Below are 8,264 nucleotides of genomic sequence, written 5' to 3' on the forward strand. Positions count from 1 at the left end.
CCTATTCAAAATAACAAAGTATAGCCGCTATTGTGTTAGAGATATCATGCAGGTCCGGTAAGTGTAGTAGTAAATTGCCGGCATACAATGAGACAGTGTGTAGTCTGTCTCCTAAATGAATACCCCAGGCCTCCCCCTCCTTGTGGTGATGCATTGATAGTGGCTCCATAGCTAAAGAAAAGAGAAGCGGGAACAATGGGCAACTTTGCCTAGTGCCTCTATTTATTCATATACTGTCTGAGACGAGTCAGCCCGTTCGGACTATTCCTCTAACTCCCTCATATGTGACCTGTAACATGGTCATGTCTGAAGTGCCATGGTGGGGTTTCAATCAATTCACATGCAGAACACTCTGAGGGTTCCTGGGGGTTCCAAATTCGACCAGGTAGGTAACTCACCCTTCTTTTCAATGATTGGATAGAACACACTCCACTTGTAATTGAGTGTCCTGGGAAGTATGTGGCCCTACCTGAAAAAAACTATTTTTTCTAAAACCCACTCTGGTGAACATACCAAGCAGTGCCCTGAAAACTGCAGGAGCAGCTATTGTCCTAAGAGGTATTTCCTCAAGGTACCTGGTGGCATGTTCATATCTATTCCCGGATGCAGTAGGTGTAGTCCAGGGGACCAAGAAAAACTCTGGAAGTTGGACCTCCAGAGATTTTCACTGGGGCAAACCAGCAGGGCAGGTCGGCTCGTGGTTGAAGGTCGCCGGGTTGGCTCTTGCGGTTGAGTCGGTCCCTCCTCAAGAGCTTTTGTCCAATGTTGCTCCAAAGTTCTCCAAACTTCTGCAACTTTTTCCTGAAGTTCCTCTGGGGGCTTCAAAGTGTCTAAAACATCATCCAAGGCTCTGGAGTCCCTATGTTGATCCTTGAAAGTTTGAGATTTCAGTTCCTACAATCCACTTGGACAAAACCCTTACAAATCAACTGGACTCACTCCAGGCTGGGGATTCTTGGTGGTGATGATCCAGGTGAGTTCTGTTAACCAGTAGCTTGTAGGGAGTCTACTCTTTCTTCTCCTTGAAGCATGCTGGGTTCCACATTGCTGCAGTTCCAGATTTTGCAGCCATCAGAGTCAAAGTCCAGGACCTGTTTCATGCAAATCATACTTCCAGCATGGACCCTTCTTCTTCTCTTAGTTTCAAGCAGCAGGTATGAGAGTCTCTGCCCCTCTCAGATACTTATTCAGTGTACTCTGGGGTCAAGCAGGAGGGGACACCTATCCAATTAAATGCAGGGCAACACCCCAGAACATGACCACTTCCTCCAAGGTGTGGCATACTGGTCTCCCAGAGAGCACTATTTCTTCAAACTTCAATATGGCTGACGTCTCAACAAAGGAGCAATAACTAGTTAGACCAACCTTCAGTATGGCTCATTTCTACAGCTGTCCTCCTCTTTACATTTGCAAATTCCTTCTTTAAGCCTGCCATCTGGCTGGGTTCAGAGGAGATCGGGCTCTGCTCTGCCTCTCATTCTTCCTTTGAAGCTCCAGCTTTACAACCCCTCCCCCCTGCTCTGGAATTCCTGTGTAGCGGAGTCCTCCTCTATCAGATAGCTTCTCTCCCTGGGTGCCACTTATCACTTCATCAAAGCAGCCTCGCTGATCCTGTTAATTCTGACCAATCAGGGAAGAGGGCAGGAATGCTGAATTTTGGCTTACAAGTCTTATAACTTCTTTTCTGCATATTTTGGGATAAATTCAACAATATAATATTGTTGGATGTATCAATACTATTCTCCCAAGTCCTTGACTAATATGTTTTGGTAATCCCTAGCGATAGTTATGAGTTCTTAAACTATTGCAATGTTAACCTACGTGGATGGGGATCTACTTAAGAAAAATAAGATGTCCAGTTTCTCCAACACCAAGGCCTATAAAACACCTGTTGTGAGGACCCTGCTTATAGCTACATGGCCCTCCACACCTGGGACACATAGGGGAGACTTTAGGGGTCCTGAATATGAAAAACTAATGTAGATCCTCACCCCACAGTGTTTCTAGCACAAAGTCCATTTTGGGAAGCGAAATGTGCAATTTCTCTATATCTTGGGCAGATCAAACCACTTTTATAAGCGTCCTCCGTATAATTACATTTCTCCTCACTCCTGGGACACCTAGGGAAGACCCGGGGAGTACTAAATATGCCATAATATTGTAGTTTATCACTTTTTAAATGCCCCTATTGCAGTCGAGTTTGGCGCAATTTTAATTTAAAAGCAGTACTGCAAAACAGGGCTGCTTTCAAAATGGCCTCGGGTTCTAAGCAGTGCACACATGCAAGTGCAGAAAGGGCTACTGGCCTCTAAACTTGTATACTAGGGAAGTAAAGGTAGTTTTAATCCTTCTGCCCTATTATGTACAAGGGACCTATAGGGCAGGTCATGCCAATCGCAGAGGTACCCTACCACATAGTATACCCTAAAGTGTGTCTGTATGTTTTGACAGTGTTTTCACCTTAGCATTGGCCCTGGCCCTGGGTAGGCAGAGCCCAGATACAGTCAAAGTCAGGTACCACCAGTACCAATCATCAAAAACAAAATGGGGCGCCAAGATTTTGCAATAGACCAAATAAGAGCAGAACAAGTGAAAGCTCAAGGTGAATACATCAAAACCAACAAGGAGGCAAAAAGAAGCTTAAGAACAGACAAGTTAAGATTCATCGACGGTCTTGCTACAGAATCCCAAGAAGTAGCAAGCCATGGAAACTTGAAAGAACTCTACGATATAACAAGGAAACACTCTGACAGATACAGTAAGCCAGAAAGGCCTACAAGACAAAGCTGGAAAGACAATCATGGATATAAAGGCCAACAACAAAGGTGGGTGGAGCATTTATAAGAACTGCAGAATGAGCCAGTGCTGCAGTCTCAACCAGACATTCAGCAAGCTGACAAGGACTTGCCAATTGACTGCAGCAGACCAACCGAGGAAGAAATATGGCAAGCCATCAAACATCTGAGAAATGGGAAGGCAGCAGGACCTGGCAATACTTGTGGAAGAGGAAAAGGTGCCCTTAAACTGGAAGGAGGGATCTGCATGAAAGGTGAACCGAGTAGCTGCACAGACTCCAGAAAAATAACTCTTCTATCATCCACAGGCAAAGCGTTAAACAGCCATACTGAACAGAATGAAGGCACAAGTTGACAGTAAGTTGTGAGACCAACAAGCTGGCCTCCACAAAGATAGATCCTGCACAGACAAGATTGCAACACTGCTCATCATCATTGAGAATCAATTAACTGCACTAATTTAGGACAAAAATAAGAAAATCATGTTATTTCTAAAAAGAAATAGCATATAATGTAAAGCACTCAATTATCGCATGCAAACATTGTTTAACTAGTAGTGAGTTAGTATATCACCATTCTATTACTAGCTGTTCCCACACTGGAGTTATCACATAGTAAGTGTAATAAGGCAAATCAGTGTGCGTCTATTGGAGAGCTAGCCTTACCATAGTCAAAAACGACTTTTAGAGTTTTTCATTTCCAGAACATGTAAAATTAAATACAGATGTCCTACCGTTTACATACCATACACCATGCCCTGTGTGTTGTTTGGGCCTACACCAGGATTGACTTTTAACTATTAAAAACAAAAGTTTGTGGGGGGGGTGGATTAGCGCGCAACCAAGATGGCCACGCTGTTTTGAGCTCCGTCAGATCCCTGATGCGGACGCTGGCTTTACTCTGATGTTCTAGTGGTTTTTAATCACCATCCTTCAGCATTGGGCAGCGTAACATCGCGGGAGCACTTGGACCTGCTTGTTGTGATCGTAAACACTTTCTCTGTCTGCAACGTTGCTTGATGATATTCTCCTCTCTGCAGTGATTCAAAATGGCGGCCGGCGCAATCGGTTCTTTGAATCTGAGGAGATAAAACCAATTATTTTCCTGTTTGGTCCACTCGTTAACTACCCTGGGTCTACATGAGGTATTGTCATGTTCAATTTTACACCTCTACTTCTCAGGACCTGAACATTCGTTTTTAAACTTTGTCAGTTGTTGGCAGGACTCTTTACAAATGGTAACACTTATGTAGTGGTTTTCTACTCATTTGTCTGTACTCCAGGAATATATTATTGCATAAACAGCATATCGTGGGCTTAACTTTATGCTTTGGTGATTGTATTTGTTTTTGCTGGTTGTGCAGTTACCATTGAATTTTGCGTGTTCTAACTAATGCGGGCTGGTCCCTTTTTTTTGCTATGACACCTACCCATAAGTGCTTTACTGCCAAAATCTGATGCTTGTTGTCTTCTCACACGTCCCATAGACCAACATGCTTTTGGTCTCTGTCATTAACAGTTAGTGCTTCTACTAAGTACATTTTACAGGACTCTGTGTTCACTCCGCAATAGCTACGCATTTTACCTATGATTCTATTGGGCCCGTGGGCTACATCTATTCCTTTACCCCTTGATAATACGGATTTGCAATTATTGGATCTACTTATACCCATTGCCGTTAAAGTTATACTATCTGAGTGGAAATCTTTTAATCTTTTATCGTATCATACTTGGTGGGCTTGGGTATCATACCTTCGTGGGGCTCATACTTTTGTTGAAGAGAAGCATTTTACTCCGTCCATTTCTAGTAACGTCTGGAGGTCACTGGTTAATTATATGAGCCTATCTTCCCAGGGATTAGTTGCTCAGTATCATTTTGACTCTACTTCTTAGGTTGTTTACTATATTGAAGCAGTTATCCCCTCCTCTTTCCTCTCGCCTCTTCCTTTCCTCTTTTTCTTCTTCTCTGCTATTTTCTGTCTTTTCTTTTTTCTCTCTGCTTTCTTTTATTATGCGTTTTTACTTATCAAGCAATACGACTACTGTATGATCTTGACATGGCTATGCTGTATCTTTATTTATTCTCCTTACCTGGATATGTAATATCATTTAAATCAATTTAAAACTTATATATAGGTCATCTTTTATTTATATATTGGATTTCCTTTGCTTAACTAACAATATGTTTATACTCCTTTTTAGCACAGCTCATTAATTCGTGATAGGATTTTCTGTCTTTTTTTTGTATAACTCTTTGATCGTAATTTATCGTATATTTCATAATGCTATGTTGTATTGCATTGTATATTAATAAATGTATTACTTCTTTTAAATAACTATAAAGATATTTGAACTGAAAAAACAAACGTTTGTCACAGACAAAAGGTTTATTTTGCTAGGTCAGACTGGCAGTTTTAAAACTAATCTACAGTCTGCAGTGACATGCCTAGAACATGTTTGACAGAGCTACTTTAATGGGTTACAAAATTACTTCTACAGCCCACTTGTATCATCGGAGAGCCTGTCTGCCATCCGGAAATCCTTCAGTTCTCCCCCGGTCGCCTCTTTACGACCGAGGGATTACGATGGCAGCTTTTCACTGCCTTTTCATGCCGGTCTGTCTGGCACAAAAAGGCCGCCGGAAACTGTCTTTGGGGGCCCCCAGCAGGGCCCCCATGGGTGCAAGGCTGCCGAATGCCTATGGTGCCCCTCTGTGGATCCCTGCACCCTGTGGCAGGCACCTTGGGGTGCCGACCACAGGGTGCAAGGATGAACTGCACCCCTGCTTTTCTCAATGCAGGCATGCATTCCGCTCGGAATGCATGCCTGCATTGTGAAGTATATGAATGCGACTGAACCCTGTTCAGTCGCATCGTATTAGCAGGGACGTGACCCACAAAAGCAAGTAGGTGAGTTACTGCTCCTGACCGATGTCGGATGGACCTGAGACCGTCCGACATCGGAATTGGCCCCTTAGTTTGTAACAACTGAGGGGTCAATTCCGATGTCGGATGGACCTGAGTCTATCCGACATCAGCCAGGAGCTGTAACCGACTGACCTGCTGTCATCGGTTACAGCCCTGCTAGTACGATGCGACCGAACAGGGTTCGGTCGAATTTGTATACTTAACAATACAGGCATGCATTCCGAGCGGAATGCATGCCTGCATTGTTGAAAGCAGGGGTACAGTTCATCCCTGCACCCTGTGGCCGGCACACCAAGGTGCCTGCCACCGGGTGCAGGGATCAACGGAGGGGCACCATAGGTGCCCCTAGGCCGCCATTGGGCAGCCTCACACCCGTGGGGGCCCTGCTGGGTGCCCCCAGAGACAGCTTCCGACTGCCTTTTCGTGCCGGACACACCGGCACGAAAAGGCAGTGAAAAGCTGCCATCGTACTCCCTCGGTCATAAAGATGTGATCGGGGGAGTACTGAGGGATTTTTGGACTGCGGATAGGCACTCTAAGCATGTCGTCTGCAATCCGGAAATCTAAATCAGATTCCTTTCCAACCGAGCCCATCAGAATGGCTCGGTCGGAAAGGAATCCGTCCCACACATTCCGGTTCGGTCGGAACGGCTCCGACTATCGTTTGGAGCACTTCCCACCGAAATCGGAATCGGCCTTCAAGTGTTTCAAAAAAAGACATAGGGAGAGGAGGGTGATTTAGAGTTTGTCTGATTAGGGAATTCTGCCATAATGCAGGTGATGTCTCACTAACCCTATCTTAAATGCACAGACATCAACACCTTCTTAAAAGGGTACACAGGACTTCCGCCACTTTTTGGAGGATGTCCCGCTTTCACCGAACTCTAAATGCAGCCAAGGATTCTGTTAAACTTACTCTCAAAATAAAATGCATTTTATCCCATCTTTCGTTTTACTTTTTGTAGTGCTTGCTTTAGCATATAATGCCATTCGAACAAGATTTTCAAAAAGATTAGTAAGAGAAATGTCTAACAAAAAGACACCCTTTCCAATGTCAACATGGAATTAAATACACTGTATTCTAGTAAGGCTTTCAGAATGTCTGAATATTTTAGTAGCCTCAGCACAAACTGCCCAGTCAGAATGAGCATTCTAATCTACTATGAAAACATGGAGCAAATACATTTTGCCGCTTCGTAATTAAGGAAAAGAGCAACCTGACTTTGCTTCCAATCTGGTTCCGTCTGTCACTGTAGTACAGTGGAGAACATTTCATTTTCCCTTCTAAATTAAGTTAACATAGCTAAAATAGTGCAACATAAAAATAATTATTGTATATTTTTAATCACATTAATGTCCGATCCCTTTTAAGTGTAAACTTCATCTTTAGATGAACCGAGAGAACGATGGATCCGAAACAATAGTTAAAAGTTCTGGTGCTCAAGTTGTGGTTTTGTCTTCCCCATGTTGGATTCTTTGTACCTAAATGTCCACATACACAGTCCAGATAACGAGTACTTGGTTACATTGACACTAGAAGTGCAAGCTCCAGATGTTCTGTTTTTCTGTCGACCTAACAAAATGTATTACCTGTTTCATTCTTTATTGTGATTGGCAATTTTTGGAAGCTACTGATTTTAATTTTGATCAGGGGATTGAGACGTTGCAGGCCAAAGGCCATTGCATTGATAGTAAAGAATTGTTGTACAGTGCAAGCATGCTTGCTACTTTTAAACCTCAGGGGAGAAAATATGTTGTGACTTCAAACTCGTGCAAATTTATGAGGCAACACTACTGGATGTAAGATTTGTATTGGAGAGTGTTCAGATATTTTAAGTTTACACTCTTCCATAGTTTATGTCTATGTTTATTTTGTCCTCGGTGAGTGGGCTTGCGAGCGCGCACACTCACACAAACACACATACACACTCTCTCTCTCTCTCTCTCTCTCAAACATGGAAAAATGAAACCCCCCTTTTGGAACCATGTACCAAGTTCTGAGCATCCATACCTCTATTCATCTCTCCATCCACCCACCTCAGCATACATACATCCTCTCTCCAACCTACTGCCCATCTCTCCACCCTCCATTCCTTCCTCCTTTGACTGAAAGAGGTTGGTTTTACAGATTCTTGGAGAGCAAGTTAAAAAAGCCATGAATAAGAATGTTTCCACTAATGACACCATGAGGGTACTACACTTGTGTGCACTGAGGGATATTACAAAAAAGTACCAACAATACATAATTAAGATCAGTTCCACTGGCATTCTACTTCCAGTGGCTCACCGTCAAAGCCACTAAAACACAAGTTTACTCAAATGGAAGGAGCGTCTGAGTAAACAATAATATTCAGCTTAATCAGGTAATGCAATTTAAAATTTTAAATTGCCATAAATAAGAACTTAAATGTATAATGTTATACTGAATTACCTAGAGACTCTGTCACCCCCGTTCCCCTACCCCACGTTCAAACTGCTTAAGTAGGGATAAATGATGCCCCCCTGGGTTCAAATTCAAATTCTCTTACCATTGTCTGATAGAA

Source organism: Lissotriton helveticus, chromosome 3_1, assembly GCF_964261635.1.
Source record: "Lissotriton helveticus chromosome 3_1, aLisHel1.1, whole genome shotgun sequence".
Lineage (NCBI taxonomy): Eukaryota > Metazoa > Chordata > Amphibia > Caudata > Salamandridae > Lissotriton > Lissotriton helveticus.